We start from the raw sequence: 5,661 nt of genomic DNA, 5'->3' as shown, positions 1-5,661 counted from the left end.
CTTGTCAGATGCAGAAAATAGATGTGACGCAACGGGCCAGTCAAATGGGAAAAAAATATATGAAAAAATGTTGAACCCCACACGCACGTTGCGGTACGTTAACTCACAAAATTTAGAATGAAACGAAAAAGTTGGGAAAGATGAAAAGTTTGGTGGACCAAAATTGAAAATAAAAAAGATTTGGGATTAAATTGCAAAAGATGAAAAACTTTGGGTTAAAAAAAAACAAAGGTTCTAAATTGAAAAATTGAAGTTATTTATTAATTTTAGATAAAAATAAGTGATATCTATATATTGGTTATTAATTAATATTAATATTAAAAGAAATTTATTAAACAAATCTATTATATATAATAAACAAAAAAAAATTGGGACACTTGGCACAATATTAGGGCTTCCTAGATTAGCTTTTGGCGGGAAAACTACTGGGTTTTTTTTTACTCAATGAAGCCCCATATAATGACCCGACCCGTTATATTTGGATGGTATAAAATCCTCTAAAATATCTTCTCTGCCTTTCTAGAACATTGAAACCCTAGATAGAACACTTTCTCTCTCGATTCTCTCTGCGTAAATCTTGAGAATATCATCGGCGATGCAGGCTTTTATCTACTTTTCCGATTAACATCTGATAACATCAAGGTATGTTAACATGTAATCCCGTATTTGATTCCATTTTCGCTTCGATCGTCGTCTTCATCCTTAATCTCTCTGATTTTTTCTTGATAATATCATCGGCGATGCTTTTTTCCGATTAACATCTGATAACATCAATGTATCACTTTATCGTTGTTGATTTTCATTTTTTTTGCTGTGTATCAAAGTGATACATTGATTATTTGTTACCGGATTTCGTCAAACCATGTAATAATTATAGATTTATGTCGTTGTTGTTTCCATCGATTTTAGGGTTTTTTAGATTTCAAGTTTTCTTTGGATTTTGATTTTTTTAGGTATTATTTGTGCAGGAATAATGATGATGATGGAATTGATGAGAAAAATATTATGAATTGTAAAAGGGTTTTCAATAAGAAAAGAAAGTATGCAATGAAAACCAGTTTGCCGTAAAGGTATTGTGAATTCCACTGCTATTTACTTTTAATTTGTGTGTTCTGTTTTTTTTAATATAAGTAATTTAGGGTCACTGCTCTCTAATTGGAATGTGTTCTTGTGGATATTGCTATCTGTTTAATTTTATGTGATTGAATTATAATGTTATGTTGTATTATCCTTTACAAGAAGGGAACTTGCTGAAGTGGTTTGGTAACAACAGAGGTGATTTCAATGTGCAGGTTAGGTGTATAAACACATAGACATGATCATCGTATTTTTGTTCGACATGGTATAGTTAATTAGTTAACCCGAGATTGTTTTGGTTGACAGATGGCAATCGAAGTTGAGTTCAGTGGCTCTACGATTCGGGTTAATTGGTAACTTGTGTCTAGCATTTTTGTTCTTCCCAGTGACTCGAGGATCGTCTATATTGTTGCTGTTCGGGCTAACTTCTGAGGCCAGCATCAAGTATCACATATGGCTAGGCCATATTGTTATGACCCTCTTCACTTCTCATGGTGTTTGTTACATTATTTATTGGATAGTCACCAAGTAGACATCAGAGGTACCATATATTGTTACATTATTAATATTAATTTATATATTGCTTACAAACTTTTTGTTACATTATTAATATTAATTTATATATTGCTTAAAAACTTTATGGCTCAGAAGGCTTGAAAATATTCCAACGGTGAATTCAGAAAATGAAGATAAAGCTCATAATTGTTAGAATATTTTCCACTTCAAAAGTCAACTTCTGTGATGGTCCAAAATAATTGACCAGCACAAAGTTATGTTACTTTACTATTATTACATGATTATATTAATTATATCATTGAATAGTGTAATATGATGTTTAACTTAGATGTGTCAAATGGGTTGGCAGGTTGTAAATGGGCTGGTAGTTTGTAATCAAGTCATAAACAGGTTGTTTTTTTTTTTCAAAAAGGATGAACCATGGCAAGCCTCTTGGTGCAGGTTAGTCTTTTGACTCGCTTGGCAATACGTTTTTAAAATGCGTTGACATCGACTTAGTTTCAAATTTGTGCCATGCTAAAGGAGCTATTGTTTTCAATGATGCAACAGTTCCCACACGTCTGAACGACCTTGCAACTTTAGTTGTCGGGACACACGTACCAAAGTTACGCAACCTTCATCGCCAACACTGTATTTGAAGCCACTGATAACAGTACCATAGCATCAACGACAGTGATCTACAAAAGGTGTTGTGACCCGTTTTCAACCTGAATTCATATTGGCCCTTAATGATCCACAGTTAGTTGTTATCACATATTTCTCGAGCTAAGCTGACCTTTAAACATATCGGGGTTTTCGTCAGCCAAAAAACTTTAGCATTTAGTGGTAGCGCGTGGCTACGGTTGTGCGGTGGCTGAATCGGGTGGTGATCGGCGGCTGATTCATAGCCGTGAATGGTGACATATAGCTGCCATTCTGGTCAGTTTTGGGCTGAAGCCGTGAATACATTTCACTTAACGGGTCGTGCCTTGACCAGGTGAGTGTTTTAATATGTTTGATTTTTAAAATTTTTAAAAATATGTTATGTCATAAGTTAAACTGTTCTGGTATAATACGTCAAATTATAAAAGATTAAAAAGCAATGAGCATCATGTTTTTATTTTAACGTAAGTATGTTACATAGATCTCTACTCTTTGTTGTAAATTTGTAATTTTAGTGTATTAACATGCAAAACATGGCAGGTTCATATGCGGACACAAGTGAGAAAGATGCAATATTTTTATTAGGTGGTTCATCGAATCTGATATGTTAAGTCCAGTTTGACAATCACATTAGAGTTTCTTTTATTATATACAATTTTGAATGATAATTATCAAAAGTGGTGTGATCTTAACTTTTGTTAGTTTTGAAGTATTTGTTTAGAAAAGCAATCTTTCATCGTCAAGTTTAGCCAAATGACATTAATATTTAAAAGTACATTCTCACCCTATGATTCTTTTTCTAAATACTATTGGTGTAATTCTTTTTTATGGCAAATTGGCAATAATCTGGTGTTCTTGTGCCATGGCTGTATATTGGCATGTTTATTAACTAATAAAAATAAACAACTCGGGAAGCAGTCTCGGGTGATAATCTAGTATAATATAAATAAAATTTATAAAGTTATTATTTAGAGTTTTTATTATAAGTTAGATAATGTGAGCCCGTCGTCTTTATTAGGAATAATGAATTGCTGACTTGCGCTTCACGTATTTATTTTTTCTTTTTAACATACGTGTCGAGCTTTTGCATGTGTACACATGTTGTCTATATAGTCCAGATCATTTATTTAGTGATTAAAAGAATTGGATGATTTTCAACCTTTCATATTTTTCTAAATTTATATTTTAACATGGGTATACATCTAAAATTTTTAATTTCACATCTTATATACGGGCCATATAATATTATATGTCTTGTATACAATGTTATACAAGCCCTACACATTGTTTTGTTCAACAATCAGTTATACGACTTGTATATGAGACAAAAAAAAATATTCTCTGACATTGTTTTGTTCAACAATCAGTTATACGAGCCCTACACATATAGGGGTGTGAAAAAAAGATTTTAGAGATGTAGGAATAGTGAAAGCCTTAAACATTTTAAGGTGTTTTTATTTAATTTTTGTAATATACGTCTTTTACTCATTTAAATTTTATTTAATTTGATTTTTAAATAGTTTGTGTTGTTAATTTTTTTTAAAGTTAAAAAAACTACTATGTAATTTTTCAGCTAGACATTCTGGTACATACTTGTACTCAAAATTAAGGGTGCAACATTCGAGCCGAGCCTGAGCTCGATCAGACTTGAGCTCGAGCTTGATTAACTTATGAAAGCTCGAGCTCAAGCTCATGTTGATTCGAGCTTTGTTTTCAAAGCTCGAGTTCAGCTCGTTGGTATTTTCTTAAGCTCGAGCTGTTGGGTCTAAAATTGAGACTGAAGCTTGCCAAATTGAAGATTACAACACACATGAAGTTGACGGTTCTAAAGATGATACAAGAGTTTGATAACATTAGCCTAAGGGGGAGATTGTTGGGTCTAAAACGTGTAGTCTAATGTTATCATCGAATCAAGTCAACAAAGTCAACACCATCATGTCAAAGTCAACGCGCAAGTCGACACGAGAAGTTCGAAGAAAGATATGACGTGTGAAAGATCAAGATTTGATGGTTATAGTGCTTTGGATAATTAAATATATTTTGAGTAGACAAAATATATTTATTATCTTGTTTAATGAGTTTTCATGCTTAGTGCTATTTTTAGTAAGTTATTATCTCTAGGGACTTAATTGTAATTAGCCTAAAATGGTAAAGGCTATAAATAGATAGAGATGATTAGGGTTTTAGGAACATATATTCTAGAGAGATTTGAGGGTTTTTAGTGAAAACATCTTTTATACAAATATTTTGGGGCTTTAAAGATCAAACGTGTGTTCATATTATTGTTCATCTTCATATTCATCAAGTTCTTCATGTTTTCTACACATTTTTGTTCAAACACCGCATAAATTGGTGTTTTGGATCTAAATCTTTCTACAAAATCAGATTTTAGCTCGTTTTGATCCTACACGAGCTCGGTTCAGGCTTGGCTCGTTTATTATCTATTAATTAATATACTAAATAAAAATAATATAAATAATAGACTTTTCAATAAGTGAAGCTCGGGCTCGGGCTCCTTTGCTCAATAAGTTTATTTTTAGGTTCGAGGTCGGCTTGTAAACAAGTTAAAATAAGCTCGGCTCAACTCGGCTCGTTTACACTAAGGCTTGACGAGCCTAACGAGCTTCACATGCGAGGCTTGAGCTCCGCTCGATAAACAACGCGTTAATTTAAGCTCAAGCTCGGCTCGGGCTCGATAAGGCTCAGCTCGTTTCGATCTTTTTCTTGAGCCGATCACGAGTAGCTCGCGAGCCACTCGGCTCGTTTGCACCCTACTCAAAATAGAGTATTTTTGGTATCGTAAGTTATATGAGTGTCACTACCATGAAGAATCGAACAACCTCCAACTGAGCAACATTGGTACCGGTATTGATACTGGAACTGGTATCAATATCAGTTATTATGGTTTTTTATCGATGTAAAATATGTGTCAATATCCTTAGAGCATATCAAGATTTTATTTATTTATGTTTTCTTTTCTGGCTGCTATAACGAGTGTCGATACCGTAAAAAAGCGAATCGATACTATCCAAATTCCCATCGTGTAACGACAGAGTATCACACTAGTTTAATATAATATACATAATGTGAGCCCCAAAAGCCATACTCAACCTATATCAGCCTTACTTCCTAAACACCTTAAACATGATTCAAGACCAACCCGATTCGAAACAAATTTCCTAAATTCAAGAAAACCCTTTGTACAAGTGGATTGAATATAAAAGAACAAGTTGATTGATCAGGTGAATACCCAAATTTTGAACAGAGCCAATACAGAAGCTTACACGGGTTTATTTGAATTGAAATCAATTTAAGTTAGTGTTGATTATTTATTGTCTTACATCCTCTTCGAGGCCATGACAGACCAAGAATTTTTTTTTCAAGGGGAGGTGAAGGTGGTGGTAGAGGGTTTTTTTTTTTTTTTTT

The 5,661-nt window shown here is 33.3% G+C and overlaps 1 long non-coding RNA gene across 5 annotated transcripts; it reads left to right on the top strand.

Moving 5' to 3' along the window:
• The first annotated feature begins 505 nt into the window (after positions 1 to 505).
• On the top strand, positions 506 to 3,018 carry LOC110916445. Of its 5 annotated transcripts, none has more exons than XR_002579777.2 (8): positions 506 to 642; positions 969 to 1,070; positions 1,240 to 1,292; positions 1,384 to 1,618; positions 1,729 to 1,846; positions 1,943 to 2,034; positions 2,143 to 2,569; positions 2,776 to 3,018. It is a non-coding gene; the product is annotated as an uncharacterized LOC110916445 (long non-coding RNA). The 5 variants fall into 5 exon arrangements; XR_002579776.2 differs by having other exon boundaries at positions 1,726 to 1,846; XR_002579769.2 differs by lacking the exon at positions 1,729 to 1,846 and having other exon boundaries at positions 1,243 to 1,292.
• Positions 3,019 to 5,661: the final 2,643 nt, after the last annotated feature.

The sequence above is a fragment of the Helianthus annuus genome, chromosome 2 (assembly GCF_002127325.2).
Source record: "Helianthus annuus cultivar XRQ/B chromosome 2, HanXRQr2.0-SUNRISE, whole genome shotgun sequence".
Lineage (NCBI taxonomy): Eukaryota > Viridiplantae > Streptophyta > Magnoliopsida > Asterales > Asteraceae > Helianthus > Helianthus annuus.
Note: the sequence above shows the minus strand (reverse complement) of the source record. Positions and strands in the feature narration are given on the sequence as shown.